Genomic DNA, 18,041 nt, shown 5'->3' with positions numbered 1-18,041 from the left:
TTCCAACGAAGTACCGAGAAACTCAGGATGGGCTCCCTCATCACAAAAATTCTTCAAGACCACCATGTGAGCACCGTCGAAGAAATTGAAATCTGGGGTACAGAAATCACAGTGGCACTGCTGTTCGGCTTAGCCTATAACCAACCTATTAAGCCCAAGAAAGGAAAGGGGACAGAAGAAAATGAAGAAGGGGATAATATGGTTGAAGAAGCACATGATGTGCCAACCAAGAAAGGGAAGAAGGTAATGGTTGAAAAGGAACCCGCTGACCGAACTAGACATGACAAAAAGCGGAAAGCTGACCAATCCACAAAAGATGTCAACACAGCTTCGAGGAAGCTGAGAATAATCTCTAGTGCAAAGAAAGCTGCTGCTGAGCAAGCTCAAGGGGAACCTAAGTCAGCGGAGAAACAGAAAAGGCAAGTTGAGCCTGAGGAAGAAAGTGAGGAAACCCCTGAAATGCCTCTGAAGAGGAAGAAAACCTCTAGGTTGACGCCGATCGAAGCTAACCCACTTGACTTCGTGGTCACGCCTGAATCACACTTTGTGCGGAGTCAAGAAATTGACCTTGAGAAGACTCCTACTAACCAGGAGGAAGAACTGGGTGATATTGGAGGTCAGTCTCAAGCTGATAAGACAGGATCGACTGAGCCAAGTGAGAATGTTGCTGCTGAACAAACTGAGAACCAAGCTGAGCAACCAATGAAGGACAAGGTTGTGGAAGGCCTTGATGCCGACCTTGGTCCTAACTCAGCCTCTGAGTCCCTTGACTCCATTGCTGCTAATACCTCTCCTCAAACCAATAAGGACAGCACTGGGAAGCGGCTTAAGCGTAAGGCTCTAAAACCAAAATTTATCGATTTATTGGATGAATCTCCACTGAGGGATCCAATCACTGATCTCACCAAACTTCAGTTTCAATTCTTCTCAACTATCACTGAGCCCACTCCGGACCAACTAAAGGAAAAACAAGCCTATGTTTCTCAAGCTGAGGAACAAGCCGATCCCAAAGCTCCTCAAGGTCTTGTTTCTGCCGAGCAAGTGCTCGAAGTCCCTGCTGCTCAAGTCAACGAGCTGGCAAAGGAAAACCCTGCTCAAGTCAGTTCTAAATTGCCTCAACCTTTAAAATCTCCTCAACTTCAGACTGATACTGAGCAGGTCAATAATTCTTCTGATCCACCTCTTCCTACTCCTTCAAAGCAGAATGACCATCAGTCAGCTCCTGCTGCTGACCTGGCTAAAAGTGCAGCTGCTGACCAAGCTGACACCTCTACTTCTCAGCACCAAACACTTCCTCCATCCGGTGCTGACAACATTTCGGCCTCTGAACCACAAACTGATGAATCCTATGCTTACTTAAATGCTTCTAAGTCTGGCAGAAAGATTATCGACTCAGCTCAAGCTCTACTTCAGGATATTCATCGAACTCAGGCCGATGCTGCTGGGTCTGATCATGTTGAGCCAACACAAATCTCCCCTGTCACTCAACTTTTGACTGAAATCAAGGGTCTCAAAGACTTGATGAGTGTCATGACATCTTTTACATCTCAACAGCCCAAGTAAGAGTCCATCGTGAAGCTGGCCGAACTCCAACTGATGATGGTGAATCATATGAATGCCATCCAAGGTCAACTCAACGCCTTAACAGCTGTGAACTCAACCTATGCAACCTCTGCTGAGGTTACTCAACATTTTTCCCAACTGACCTCTGAGCTGACCGGAGCTCGTGGTCTTATCTCCTCCTCCTCCCAGTGTTCCATCGAACAGATTGGTGAAGCCATTCTCCTACTCAATCTGAATAAAGAGGAAATGAACACTGACCTAGTGAAGACAAATGAGATTCTGCAATGCACTCAATCTACCCTTAAGCAGGTTCGGCACACCAACGTTCAACGTCAACAATATGACACTGCCCTGCTCAGGATGTATCATCAATCATATGCCCAGATGACAGAATCCATAACTTGGATCAGGAAATGTCAAGAGTATTTGTTAAGTATGCTCAGTGCCAACATTAATCCCGCTTTCACTATGTCCGATGGCATGGAAGTCTTCAAAGGTCTTCGGGAGAGTACAAGTCAACTCCAAATGTACTCATCAAAACTGACTCGTGCTGTTCAACAGGGCACCTTCTATCCTCCTCCTCCAACTCCCGATGCTGGAAAACGGGGGAGAAAGAAAGGCAAGCTGGAACTCAGCAGAAACAGGGGGAGATCACTAAGCCTGCCGCCGGAACTCAGCAGAAGTCTGGTTCAACTTCTGCTGACCCAAGTAATCCAAGTCAGCAACAAAGAACTGCCAAGGGCAAAGGTAAATCCCACCAAGTTCAAGTCAACATAAAGAGATAGATTAAAAATAGTCTCAGACTTGTAACTTTATGTCTGGCATGTTCTATTTTGTTATGCTGACTATCTATATAAGCATCTTTTTATTCAAACTGGCTTATCTATATGCGATGCTTAATTATTATGCTTATATGCTGATCTTTCATACTTAGCTATCCATTGAACAACAAATCAAAGCTTGTGAACATAAGGGAAATACAAGTAAAATATACTCAGCACACATAACTCTGATACCTATATGATAACTCTGATACCTATGTGCAACACTGAGTAATAACTATATGTTCCAAACATTGACCATCTTCTGAAAGTTGACCTAGGCTCATTTGAATTAGATATTGGAAGGTCTAGAATTGAACTAAGTCAGTAAAGGCATGTCTTAATTTCACTCGATTAAATCTTAGAAGGTTTAGTTAAATTGAGTCAATAGATGCAACCCTTACGGGGGAGTACTTCAGAAGAATAAAAGAAGAATAAAAGAAGAATAAAAGGTAAAACAATCATGGGGAATCTCGATGCTGAGTTCCATAATTAAATATTTTTGTCAACATCAAAATGGGGGAGTTTGTTGAAACACCTTTCCACATGATTTTGATTTGACAAAATTATTTAAGTTAATCCATGATTAAAACAATTAAATTTAAGTGCTTTGATTTAATTGTACTAATGTGTTTGTTCAATGTTGAGTATAATTATAAATGAGAACAGAAATAAAAAGTATGACAGAATGGAGTCAGCATGAGCCACAGAAGCTGAGTAGAACACAACTCAGCATCATAGAAGAAAAGTCTTCTTCAGAACTGACGCTTGAAGACGAAGCTGACTAAGGAAGCTGAGTAGAACGTAACTCAGCCCCGTCAAAGACAAAGATCGAAGGCAACGTCTATTACGTCAAGCTGAGTGTTCATCAGAACAGCGCCAATGATCCGTTAACTAAAAGACAAGATCCGACAGAGATTTGCACCAATTCAGAAGCTTTGGAATTACGCAAGGATACGGTTTCGAGATGAATGGGTCAACTGGCATTTGGCTAAAAGACGAAACTGGCGCTTGAAGACGAACCTGGCGGAAGAAGACAAGCCTGATGCCTGCTAAATTCAGACGACAGGATTGGCCTGCAAAACTGTATGCTGACCAGTGAATGACGCAAGAAGACAGTTTGAATTCAACGGATACATCCGAATTCAAATTATTGAAGTTTCAGAGTTCACTATAGAAGGACAAGTTCATCACTTGGATCCTTTGCCGAAGTACAAAAGAGAAAAGCATACATACAAGCACATACAAACAAGAAAAAGCAAATACTTACACCCAAATCCTATTTCTGTGTAAAAGTCTAGATTGAATTTGTATTCATCTAAAGTTTTCTTCATCTATAAAGAACAAATCTGTATCAATTGTAAAGATTGAGAGAGTGGTGCTGAGTACTCGGTTTTAGTACTCAGCGGTAAAGAAAATCTGAATGTTTGGTTATAGCACTTATTAGGGTTGAGTAGACGAATAGAGGAAGGTACTCTTGCATACTCAACTGCTTGTAAACAGTTTGTGCTCTACCTTTAAAGAGCTCAGTATTGGATTGAAAAAGCCCGGAAGGATTCTGGGGACTGGACGTAGGCGGTGAGGCCGAACCAGGATAAGTCTGCTAAGTAATTTCTAACTCTTTCTCTTAATATATATATGTATGCGTTGCTTGCTTAAATTACTCAGGATATAAATTGTACAAGCTGACACTGAGTAATCTGAGTTGAAAGCTGACCTTAAGTGTAAATTCCCAACTCACAAGTAAAACAGTTTTAGTCAGCTTCTGACTAAAGCTGTCTTACATCTTGCTCGGGCTTGCTGACCAAAACTGAGTAAAGTAATTTAAAGAATTGAATTCAGTCAGCATAATTAAGCGAAAAAGTTACATTAGTTCCTAACCCCCCTGGAACTAATTACACGGGACCAACACCACTTACCCACAGTTGGTAAGAGAATTTTACGCAAATCTCAGGGTTAACGAGGATAATGTTGACCACTTAGTGACCAAGGTCAAAGATAAGGACATCACGATCACTCCGTCATATCTCGCAACTCTGCTAAAACTGACGGCCAAAGGTTCAGAACTCAGGACCACGAATGACTACTCAAAAATTGACTACCCTGTTGAGTTCTGCAAACCAAAGGACCACAAAAGGGAAATAGCCAGTACATGCATGGGTCAGCCTCAGAAAATGGCTTACTACATCCTGACCAACTTCCTATTCCCTAAGATCAATGCCTCCTCCTCAGCTTCCAATTTTGAGCAGTGCTTTATCTAGCACATGCTGAACTACCAACCGCTCAACATGCCCGTCTTCCTTATCGACGCATTCCAACGAAGTACAGGGAAATTTAGGATGGGCTCCCTCATCACAAAAATTCTTCAAGACCACCAGGTGAGCACAGTCGAAGAAATTGAAATTTAGGGTACAGAAATCACAGCGGCACTGCTGTTCGGCTTAGCCTATAACCAACCCATTAAGCCTAAAAAGGGAAAGGGGGCAGCGGTTGAAGAGGAACCAGCTGAAAATGAAAAAGGGGACAGTGCAGTTGAAGAAGCACAGGATGTGCTGACCAAGAAAGGGAAGAAGATAATGGTTGAAAAGGAACCTGCTGACCGCACCAGACAGGATAAAAAGCGGAAAGCTCACCAATCCGCAAGAGATGTTAACACAGCTCCGAGGAAGATTCAGATAATCTCTAGTGCAAAGAAAGCTGCTGCTGAGCAAGCTCAAGGGGAACCTAAGTCAGCGGAGAAAAAGAAAAGGCAGGTTGAGCCTGAGGAAGAAAGTGAGGAAATCCCTGAAATGCCTCTGAAGAGGAAGAAAACCTCTGGGTTGATGCTGATCGAAGCTAACCCACTTGACTTCGTGGTCACTCCTAGATCACACTTTGTGCGGAGTCAAAAATTGACCTTGAGAAGACTCCTACTGACCAGGAGGAAGAACTGGGTAATACTGGAGGTCAGTCTCAAACTGATAAAACAAGATCTGCTGAGCCAAGTTTGAAAGTTGCTGCTGAGCAAACTGAGAACCAAGCTGAGCAACCAATGAAGGACAAGGTTGTGGAAGGCCTTGATGCTAACCTTGGTCCTAACTCCGCCTCTGAGTCCCTTGACTCCATTGCTGCTGATCCCTCTCCTCAAACAAACAAGGACAGCACAGGCAAGCGGCTCAAACGTAAAGCTCTGAAACCAAAATTCATCGACCTACTGGATGAGTCTCCACTAAGGGATCCAATCACCGACCTCACCAAACTTTAGTTTCAATTCTTCTCAACTGTCACTGAGCCAACTCCGGACCAAATAAAGGAAAAACAAGCCTCTATTTCTCAAGATGAGGAACAAGCCAACCCCAAAACTCCTCAGGGTCCTATTTCTGCCGAGCAAGTGCTCAAAGTCCCTGCTGCTCAAGTCAACGAGTTGGCAAAGGAAATCCCTTCTTAAGTCAGTTCTGAATTGCCTCAACCTCTAAAATCTCCTCAACTTCAGGCTGATACTGAGCAGGTCAATAATTCTGCTGATCCACCTCTTCCTACTCCTTCAACACAGAATGATAACCAGTCAGCTCCTGCTGCTGATCTGGCTAAAAGTGCAGCTGCTGACCAAGCTGGCACCTCTACTTCTCAGCACCAAACACCTCCTCCATCCGGTGCTGACAAGATTCCGGCCTCTAAACCACAAACAGATGAATCCTATGCTTACTTAAATGCTTCTGAGTCTGGCAGAAAGATTATCGACTCAGCTCAAGCTTTACTTCAGGATATTCATCAAACTAATGCCGATGCTGCTGGGTCTGATCATGTTGAGCCAACACAACTCTCCTCTGTCACTCAACTTCTCACCGAAATCAAGGGTCTCAAAGACTTGATGAGTGTCATGACATCGTTCGCATCTCAACAGCCCAAGCAATAGTCAATCGTGAAGCTGGCCGAACTCTAGCTGATGATGGTGAATCATATGAACGCCATCCAAGGTCAACTCAATGCCTTATCAGTTGTGAACTCAACATATGCAACCTCTGCTGAGGTTAATCAACATTTCTCCCAGCTGACCTCTGAGCTGACCGGAGCTCGTGGTCTTATCTCCTCCTCCTCCCAGTGTTCCATCGAACAGATTGGTGAAGCCATTCGCCTACTCAACCTGAATAAAGAGGAAATGGACACTGACCTAGTGAAGACAAATGAGATTTTGCAATGCACTCAAACCACCCTTGCGCAGGTCCGGTACACAAACACTCAACGTCAATAATATGAAACTGCCCTGCTCAGGATGTATCATCAATCATATGCCCGGATGATAGAATCCATAACTTGGATCGGGAAGTCTCAAGAGTATCTGCTTAGTATGCTCAGTGCTAACATTAAGATTCCCGCTTCCACTATGTCTGATGGCATGCAGGTCTTCAAAGGTCTTAGGGAAAGTACAAGTTAACTCCAAATGTACTCCTCCAAACTGACACGTGTTGTTCAACAGGGAACTTTCTATCCTCCTCATCCTCCTCCCGATGCTGGCAAAATGGGGGAGAAAGAACGCCAAAGGCAAGCTGCTGGAACTTAGCAGAAACAGGGGGAGATAACTAAGCCTGCCGTCGGAACTCAACAGAAGCCTAGTTCAACTTCTGCTGACCCAAGTAATCCAAGAACTGTCAAGGGCAAAGGCAAATCCCACCAAGTTCAAGTCAACATAAAGAGATAGATTAGAAATAGTCTTAGACTTGTAACTTTATATTTGGCATGTTCTATTTTGTTATGCTGACTATCTATATAAGCATCTTTTTATCCAAACCGATTTATCTATATTCGATGCTTACTTGTTATGCTTATATGCTGATCTGTCATACTTAGCTATCCACTGAACAACAAATTAAAGCTTGTGAACATAAGAAATATACAAGTAAAATTTACTCAGCACACAACTCTGATACTTATATGCGACACTGAGTAATAACTATACGTTCCAAGTATTGACCATCTTCTGAAAGCTGACCTAGGCTCATCTGAATTAGATCTTGGAAGATCTAGAATTGAACTAAGTCAGTAAAGACATATCTTAACTTCACTCAATTAAATCTTAGAAGGTTTAAAGTTAAATTGAGTCAATAGATGCAACCCTTAAGGGGGAGTAACTTTAGAAGAATAAAAGATAAATCAATCATGGGAAAATCTAATGCTGAGTTCCATAATTAAATATTTTTGCCAACATCAAAATGGGGGAGTTTGTTGAAACACCTTTCCACATGATTTTGATTTGACAAAATTATTTAAGTTAATCCCATGATTAAGACAATTAAATTTAAGTGCTTTGATTTAATTGTACTAATGAGTTTGTTCAATGTTGAGTATAATTATAAATGAGAACAGAAACAAAAAGTAAGACAGAATGAAGTTAGCATGAGCCACAGAAGCTGAGTAGAACACAACTCAGCATCATAGAAGAAAAGTCTTCTTCAGAACAAACGCTTGAAGACGAAGCTGAGTAGAACGTAACTCAGCCTCGCCAAAGATAAAGATCGAAGGCAACGTCTATTTAAGTCAAGCTGAGTGTTCATCAGGACATCGTCAATGATCCGTTAACTAAAAGACAAAAATCGACAAGGATCTGCGCCAATTCAGGAGCTTTGGAATTACGCAAGGAGACAGTTTCGAGACGCATGGGTCAATTGGCATATGGCTAAAAGACGAAACTGGCACTAGAAGATGAACCTGGTGGAAGAAGACAAGCCTGACGCCTGCTAAATTCAGACGACAGGATTGGCCTACAAAACTGTATGCTGACCAGTGAATGACGCAAGAAGACCGTTTGAATTCAACGGATACATCCGAATTCAAATGATTGAAGCATCAGATTTCACTATAAAAGGACAAGTTCATCACTTGGATCTTTAGCCGCAGTACAAAAATAAAAGCATACATACAAGCACATAAAAACAAGAAAAAGCAAATACTTACACCCAAATCCTATTTCTGTGTAAAAGTCTAGATTGAATTTGTATTTATCTAAAGTGTTCTTCATCTAGAAAGAACAAATTTGTATCAATTGTAAAGATTGAGAGAGTGGTGCTGAGTACTCGGTTTTAGTACTCAGCGGTAGAGAAAATCTGAGTGTTTGGTTATAGCGCTCAGTAGAGTTGAGTAGACAAACAGAGGACGGTACTCTTGCATACTCAATTGCTTGGTAAACGGTTTGTGCTCTACCTTTAAAGAGCTCAGTAGTGGATTGAAAAAGCCCAGAAGGATTCTGGGGACTGGACGTAGACGGTGAGGCCGAACCAGGATAAGTCTGCTGAGTAACTTCTAACTCTTTCTCTCAATATATATATATGTATATGTTGCTTGCTTAAATTACTCAGGATATAGATTGTATAAGCTGATACTGAGTAATCAGAGTGCTGAGTTGGAAGATGACCTTAAGTGTTAATTCCCAACTCACAAGTAAAACGGTTCTAGTCAGCCTCTGACTAAAGCTGTCTTACATCTCGCTCGGCCTTGCTGACCAAAACTGAGTAAAGTAATTTAAAGAATTAAATTAAGTCAGCATAATTAAGCGAAAAAGTTACATTAGTTCCTAACCCCCCCCCCCTTGGAACTAATTACACGAGACCAACAGTACCTTCATAGGTCACTCCTAGCTTGTTCCATATTTCTTGGGCAGATTCACAACCTGAGATTTTGTTATACTCTACAGTATCTAGGGCACAATGAAGCATACTTATAGGCGAATCATTAGTTTGTAGCTTCTTAAGGTCATGATTCATTTACAATTAGTTTATATTTTAAAACAATTGTCTATAGGACATAAAACTCTAACAGTGCTCGACAGCATCATAAAAACAACAAGAATCATCATTAGATTTCGAATAGAGCACAACGTCATGCATTTTGAAAACTACCTATTCATTGTTTATTTTTAAGAATTAGTTGGACATTATGTACGTCTATTAATGCTCTTCTTGTGGCTAGAAAAGGTCTTCCTAAAATGATTCGCACCTCTAAATCATCAGATATGTCCATTATTACAAAGTCAACAGGTAGGATAAACTTTCCTACCTTAACTAGAAAATATTCTATAATGCCCTTAGGATGTCAGATGGACCTATCTACTAATTGAACAGTCACTTTAGTAGGTTTATGCTCTCCTAACCATAGTTTCATATAAATAGAGTATGTCATAAGATATATGCTCGCACAAAGATCACAAAAAGCATTTTGAATAGGCAATGTTCCTATTGAACATGGAATAAAAAACTCACCGGATCCTTAAGCTTTTTGGGCAATTGTTGCTTTACTTGTAGGATGGATGAACTGTCCATGTTTAGCTAGACCTGAGCCATGTTTTCTAGCTTCTTCTTATTGGTCAGTGAATCCTTTAAAATTTTGATGTACACTGGCATCTCAAATAGTTCCTCAATAAAAGGTATGTGCAACTTTGTCATGGAGTCTAGAAAGTTCATGTGTCTCTTTTCTTAATTATGTTGCTTGAGTCTGTTAAGGTATGGAATCCTAGGCTTATACATTGGAACATGTTGTTCTTCTTGCACATATTGTATATCTTTAGCTTGACTCATTGTTTGAATATGATGTTCCTCGCTGCAACGCCTAGTTTGCTTGTTCCTGCAACATTGGAACCAATATTAGTTCTAACTGAACTTTGAAGTTCTTTACCTCCTCTAAGAGTAATAGCATTGACTCCCTCTTTGGGATTTATAATGATGTTACTTGGTAAGGCTCCTTTCTCCTTTGCCGAAATGATGTTGTAAATTGCTGCATCTCGGTTTCTAGATTTGTGATAGAGGTATGAGTTTGCTTCATGAATTGCATAAATCGGGGTTTCCTTCATTAGGTTGAACAAACTGGCTTCTTAAATGGTTGGGTTGAGCTTAAAGGATGTTGTTGTTGGTAGGGTTATCTTTGTTGGTGCTACTGGTAAGGCTGTTGCACTGCCAGTTGAGTTCTTCCATTCCAAGAGAAATTTGGGTGGTTTCTCCACCCCGGATTATACGCGTTGGAGTATGGATTAGGTGGTTTCCTTGCAATCAAGTCACATTGTTCCTTCATCGAAGCTCTTGTTTGATCCCTGGGCAGTCAAGTGAGGCCTATTGTAAAAATCATATGCCTTTGTCATTAACATTTCACTTTGAACAGGTGTGTTGGCTTGAACTGCAAAAATGTTCATCTTTCCTATTTTTTAACCAATTGTTCCATATGCGCGAACAACTTTGCTATTGCATCAGCACTGGAATCATTGGATGTTCGCTTTCCATCACCCCTAATAGAATGTCAGTTATAACTTGTATTCACCACTCACTCAATCAGCTCGTACAATGCATGTGGCCCCAATTATTCAGGATTACCATCTGCTACGGATTCAATCTAGATCTTGTATGCATTGGTTACTCCATTGTAAATTTTTTGCACTTGCATCCATATTGGAATGCCACGATTTGATACTATTCTCGCTAGCGCTTTGTACTATTCCCATGCTTCAGAAAGGGATTTATCCTCCTCTTGGTAGAAGTGAGATACTTCATTTCTCAGTTTGATTGCTTGTTTGGAAGGGAAGTGCTTCATTAAAAATAGGGTGGCCATCTCTTCCCAAGTTGTGATTGATCCTAGTTGAAGAAGGTTCTTCAGGCAATTTTTTGCTTTGTCTTTTAATGAAAAAAGGAACATCTTTAATCGTATTATATCATCACTCTCATTTCTGTTTGTTCTGAACGTGTTGCACATAGTGATAAAATCTTGTATGTGATCATTAGGCTCCTTGTTAGGATAGCCCCCAAATTACACAACTGTTTGGAACATTTGAATCATATATGTCGTGATCTTGAACAAGTGGTTTCCTTCATTATGCATAATGATACATGGTGAATGGCCTTTAGTTGAAAGTCTGAAATAGTCTTTCATTCTCAGCCTAAGAGGTCCATTATTATTGTTATTGTGCCTATTGTCATCATGACCTTCCCTATTATTCTCTGGTTGTTCATTTTCATTCAGAACTTCATTGTTGTTATTCATCTTGGCTTGTCGGGCGACTCTAGACAATCTCTTTCGCCTTCAGTAGGTCCTATCTATTTCAAGATCAAGTGGAAGAATAGGAACTCTTGCCTTTCGCATAAACAACAACTAAATACTGAAAAAATAATTGAGCAAATAGGTTAGAAGGCGGCTGGCTAAGCATATATTTCACAAATTTTCTTTTTCGATCCCCGATAACAGTGCTAAAATCTTGGTGTATGGAATAATGACGCTAGAAAGTGTATTGGGTCGAGTATAGCAAGGGTAAGCCAAGTGTCGTACTTCTCAGGGATTAAGATTGAAAATAAGTGAAAGATTACCTTAAATAGCTAGTCAACTTATATTTGAGAGAGTGGTTTTAGAATTCTTAAGCATGAAACATAAATTTGCACAGAACAGTTGGTTGAGAATGTATTGGTTAAGGCACAAGCTTAGCACATGGATATAACAAGTGGTCGCATCACACTAAATTTCTAATCATACAAGAATGTTGTTAAGTACAATGGTCCACGTCTCTTCCTCTTAAGTCGCTAAGGTCTAGTCTCCCTTTTTCCAAAGATTCTAAGAACATCATATAACCAAGTCTCCTTGAGTTATAAATATTCAAGCATTAAGATCTAGGAAGCATTTTAAAAGTAAAACCCCTGATATATAGTTACTTTCGTCTCCATCCATAACCATATAAGTAGGAAGGTAGATCCATGATTTAAGAGCACTCCCATATTATCTTAGCACATTAATATATAGATTAATCAAATTTATGCAATAAATACTCCTTCAAACAATCATGAGAAATAACATTCTTCATTAATTAGAAAATATAGTACTTACAACCACCAGCCTAAGCTGTCTGAACTTGCTAAAGAGCACAACTCACTCATTGTGATCCAAAGGCTTCAAACAAAAATCGCTTTTCTAAATGGAGCTTCACTACTGTAATAAAGTTTGGAGGTGGAAGATAATGAATTCTCACCTACCATAAACTTTTCTATTTATACACAAACAAAAAGGCTCCTCTGTCAAAATGGCAAGAATGTAAAACAAATGTTCATCTATAATCTAAATTTTTCTTAATCGTTGGATACAAAAAAAAATTAATCATTACAAGACAGAAGGTTGCTACCAGTTGTAATCCATATCATCTCTCTCTCTCTCTCTCTCGCGGAAGATTCGCGTGAAAATCTGGAAACCCACCAAAAGATCTGATTCTGGACGAAGTAGGTTGTTCAACCCTTACACACAATTTTTTGCTTGGGTTCCTCTTGACTGTCATTTCAGGCTTGTTTACATCTTGAATATATGCAAACTTCTTTATTTTTTGAGCTTTTCCATGAATGTTCGGTCCATAAAATCTTACCAAATATGCTCGCATCAGTGCGCTAGTATGAAAATATGAAATTATTATAGAGGGAAGATTATTAATTGAGAAGTATTTTTTTAGAAAGAAGGCGGTGATTGTCGATGATGTAGTTAATGTTTGGAGTAAATTACATCAAAAGTACCTGAATTATACTCCAATTCACACTTTGGTACCTGGATTACATTTTGTCTCAAAAATATACTCCAAATATGAATAACCGGACAATTTAATAATTTTGACTGGTAATAACCAGTCAATTCGAATTTGATGATAATTTAACCGTTTGGAAGAGTTTGACTATTTTATTTGACAATTTTTAATTGAAAATTTAAAAAGTTTACTCTCTCTCCTTTGAATATGTCCTTTCTTTGTGTCTCTCTTCTCAAATCTGTTTCTCTCTCTTTCTTATTCTCACTCCTCAAATCTGATTTGAGAAGAATCCCAGGATCAAAATGTTGTCTTCTTTATCATCCTCTCTCTCAACTCACCTTCTTCATCATTTTCGTTGCCTGGGTTACTTCTCTCGCAATGAGCCTCTCTCAGTTTTCGGTTTTCAGCCTTTAGGTCAATGATTTGGTCTTTCTTACTTCTCTTATAATGGCTTCTTTCATATATCCAGATTTATTTTAAAACTTTTAGGGATAAAGTTTGTTTCTAAATGATCTTGTGGAGGATGATTATCCCCTGCCCCTTCTCCTTTTTCGAGTGCTTTCATGGAATTGGATCTGGAAATTAAAGCTCCCTTCAAAAGTTATTCAATCTGTCTGGTGTATAATTTGGGATTCTCAACGATGGGTTCAATGGATGAAGAACGGGTATTGGTAATTATCGAGAGAAGCTTAAATTATGCAAGGAACCTTTGGGATTTCAATATAGGAAGGGCAAACTGGGCGTTTACTGTAAAATTAAGAAAGATGAATGGACTAGATATTGACAATGGTTATCATTTTTGGTGAGTTGGAGGAGGAAGAGAATGGATGTCTTGCTGTTAGGATCTCGATGGTGGTGAGTGGTGGTAGCGAGAATTAGGATCTGGGAAACAAAAAGATTATATGATACTATTTATTCTAGTTAAAAGGGCATTATTGTATTTTTTATGTTAGTTAATTGTATAATGGGTTCCAATCTTTAATTAAAAATGGTCAAACTTGCGTTGACCGGTTAGTGACCTGCAAAACATACTAAATTGTCCGGTCATCATTACTTGAAGTATATTTTTAAGACAAAATGTAATCCAGGTACCAAAGTGTGAATTGGGGTATAATTCAGATACCTTTGACATAATTTACTCTTAATGTTTGCTATAAAGATAAGATTAATTGGGAATCTGGTGGGGACTGTATGAAGGTGTTCATGGTCAAATTTTTTTAATGTTATTATGTTGGGTAAAAAAGGTTCTAAGTGTGTACCTTTGCATCGTTTTGATCGTGTAGATTTGGATTGTAAGTATTCTTAACGTGAGAAATTTGTTGTTTGACTATTTAAAATGTGAAGAAGAATTCTGCAAATTTGAATTGTCCTGGTATGTACAGGCCTTATGGATGCCCTATATTATTTCAGTTGTGGGTGTATAAGGTATGTGGTCTTGCTCAAGGGTTGTTTGGTAAGAGGGTATTTTCTCTACTATGATATTGAATGGTTTTTTGTTGGTAAAGGTTACAGTAGAAATGATGTTGACAATGTGCTGCTTTCAAAGTTTGTCAATGAAGTATTTTTGGAACATATATTTTATGTTTTGTTTTTGGAAATGTTGTTTGTTTTTTCAGTTTTTTATTATTATTTTTTTCATATATTATATGAATTTGAAGGATATGATTTCTTCTTGGAATGAAGATAATATGTTGAAGGATAATGTTGAAGTCTCTATTTTTCAACATGCTATTTTTTGGCATTTGTGAGATAATGTTGCTTATTTCAAGGTGTGAAAGTTGGTTTTATAGGTACTTCTACTGATCATTTTGAGATATATTCAAGTGGTAAAAGTGAAGATAGTGTTGTTATGAAGAGAATTGATGATTTAAGTAATCGTATTGATGCATATTTGAGAAGTCTTGAAGATGTTTGGTGATCTTCACAAAAGATTGGATAAAGAGGTATGTTGTGTTATTATTATTTCCGTATTGAGTTTCAGTTAGGTTTATCTAAAATTTGGTCAATTTAAGCAATTTTAAGGCATTTGAAACTGATTAAAATTGAGTGAAAATGATTGAAATTGGGTGAAAATGGTTATAAATGTATGGAAACTCATTAAAAATATTAAGATCAATGTTTATCTATTATTATTATATATTTTTCATTATACTAACAATTTTGTTGAAATTTTGCATTATTTTATAGGATTTAGTTGGAGTGGGGCTATAGATATGAAAGTTAATGATTTTGACAAGAATGTATATGATAAGAAAGTTTTAAATGATGATGGGGATGCTTTTGTGACTGATGAGAAGGATCATAAAGTGAAGATGTTAAGAAACATGTAACGAAATCTGAGGATGAGGATGAAGTTAAAAATGTTTCTGATTTGGACTATAAATTAGATGTTGGTAAGAGTCTGATGAGATATGAGGATGAAGATGAAATGAGGAGAAAGAATGTGTTGATAAGGAGGATGAAGATTTTGTGAGTTGATAAGGAGGATGTTGTTATTGGTAAGGATTACGAGGATGAAATGGTGCTAACGAGGGTGGTGAGGATGTTGTTGTTGGTAATTTTCTTATTTTTGTTTTCATGTTTATCTATATTAAATAGAATTCATGAGTTTTTTTTATGCGTTTGCAATTATAAAAAGTTGTATAAACTAAGTAATGATATTTTTAATGATTGACTTGATATAGGAAATCATTTTTTATGAGTTGTACACAATGCGATATAATTGTCTAATTCTATAAGTTTCATTTTTGTTTCAGAAGATTTTGAATTAGTTATATACATTTCATTTAGTTTTATCGAATTTCAGTCATTTTCACTTGAGGTGATAGTGTTTGAAATTGAGTGTAACTTTTAACTTGTCTTAACTAAATTTTTATTTCATGAACTATTGTTTTTAATTTTTGCAGAATTGTTTGAAACAGTTATACATCAATTTCAGGAAGTTACGATCAATTTCATTCACTTTTAGTTGGGGTGGAAATAGGTAAAATTCGTGTAAAATTGATTTGAAATATTTTAATGATTAAGTCTGGTCGATTGACCCATTTTCAAGTTTGGTCGGCTACAACGATTAAGGATAAAAAAGTATTAAAGGGGAATAAAAGGTTAGTAATTATTGAAGACAATAATAGTTGGTCGACTATTGTAGATAGTGGTTAAACTTTTCAAAAAATCAACTATTGTTCCGGATGAAATAGATGAAAATTGTCGATCGGGTATTACCGGTGAAAATATTGATTCTCATCATTTTTTGGAACTGCTTCCTTGATCGAGATGTAAGGGTGAGGATTCTCCGAATTTCGTGAGGATCCCAATTGATGGAGACTCTCCAAAATAGTTGGGACGAGTGACTCCATCCCCAATAAATTTCTATGGAGATACCCGCAAATTTTCGCAAAATTTCCCTATATGTAAAATTTCCCTATATGTAATTATTTATTTTTTATATACTTATATTTTTAATAGAAATACTACAATACCAAAGTTATACGTGAGAGCAAGGCCCAATATGTCATAGTGTTTTATAGAGGTGAAGTGAAGCAATGACAGCAGAACATTTGAATAATTAGAAATCAGATTTTATAAGCATTACCCTATAAGATAGTGGAGATACACTGTCAATTCGGACAATAGTTTTTTTGTTAAGTCTTTACAGTAGTTTATAGTTTATTGGTTACCTATTACCACCGATTTTGTATATGTAGAACGATAGAAATTTAATGATTTTTTTTTTTAAAATTAAGTCAAAAGAACATATATATGCTACATATTGTGAAAAGAATCAGAAAATCAAAATTATATAAGCTATTCAATGAGCATCTGCTGCAACAACAATAATTCATCTTGCTTACCATGAACAATTTGTTCATCTGTCCATTTCTGATAACGGATTTGGGATTTCTCATTATCCGTGAAGATCCGTATGAGGAAGGAATATTGATATAAAAATCCCTTATATGTTTAATGAGGATCAACAATTATTGAAGCCAACTTTCATCGACTATTTTAGTTTGAGGGTGAAAATTTTCAAAAACAGAAAAAGGATCCGGATAAAATGGACTATCGGCCATTTTTTTCCAATACTGGTCGATCGAGTGTTTGATGGTGAAAAGGTTGATTCTCATCATTTTTTGGGATGTGCTTTACTAACTGAGATGCGTGATTCTTCGAAGTATCACCGGGTTTATATGCTTTTGTCACAACTACAAGTTCTGGTTACATATTTCAGTAACCACGTGTTTCAATGGTTTCATTATAATTTCTTATTTCACTGTTGTATCTTTTAGGGCTCGTTTGGTTCGCGGAATAGGTTAGGAATATAATAACTAATCATAGCCTATTCCTATTCCTATATTTGATTGGCTTTTTTTTATCATTGAATAACTATTCCACGGGATAGCTATCCCACAAGCGAAAGAATACATGTTCTTTACATGAACCTAGGAATACCTATTCCTTAAGTTATATTTTATTACATTCCAAAAATACTCCCTTCCATATATCAATCAAAACAATAAGAGAGAGAAAAATATAGAAAATAGGGAAAACGAAAAAAGTGCGAAAAACGCCAAAAACGAAGAATATGACAAAAACATAGAATAGAAAGAAAACGTGAAAAATAGAAAAAACATAGAATACAGGAAAACGTAGAAAAATACAAAAAAAATGGAAAAAACATGAAAAACGCACAATATGGAAAATGTAGAAAAATACGAAAAACGAAAAAACATGGAAAACATAAAATATGGAAAAACGTAGAAAACACAAAAACGAAAAAAGAGAAATAGTAGAAAACGTGAAAGACGTAGAAAATGGGAAAAACGCAGAATATGGGAAAACGCAGAATACAGGAAAAACACATAATAAAGGAAAACTGATTATACAAGAAAATGCAGAATACGCTAAAAATACAAAAAATGGAAAAAAAACATAAAACACAAAAACACTAAATACGGGAAAAAAACACAGAATACAAGAAAAATATAGAATATAGGAAAATACGGAAAAAGGATAATACGTGGAAAATGTAGAAGATAAAAGCACGCAGAATACTGAAATAACACGAAAAACAAAAAATACGGAAAAAAACACATAATAATGGAAAACGCGAAAAAGGAGAATACAAGAAAAAGAAAAACGCAGAATACATG

Source organism: Euphorbia lathyris, chromosome 3 (assembly GCF_963576675.1).
Source record: "Euphorbia lathyris chromosome 3, ddEupLath1.1, whole genome shotgun sequence".
In the NCBI taxonomy this organism is placed as follows: Eukaryota; Viridiplantae; Streptophyta; class Magnoliopsida; order Malpighiales; family Euphorbiaceae; genus Euphorbia; species Euphorbia lathyris.
The sequence above is the reverse complement of the archived record's forward strand: the minus strand, read 5'-3'. Positions refer to the sequence as shown.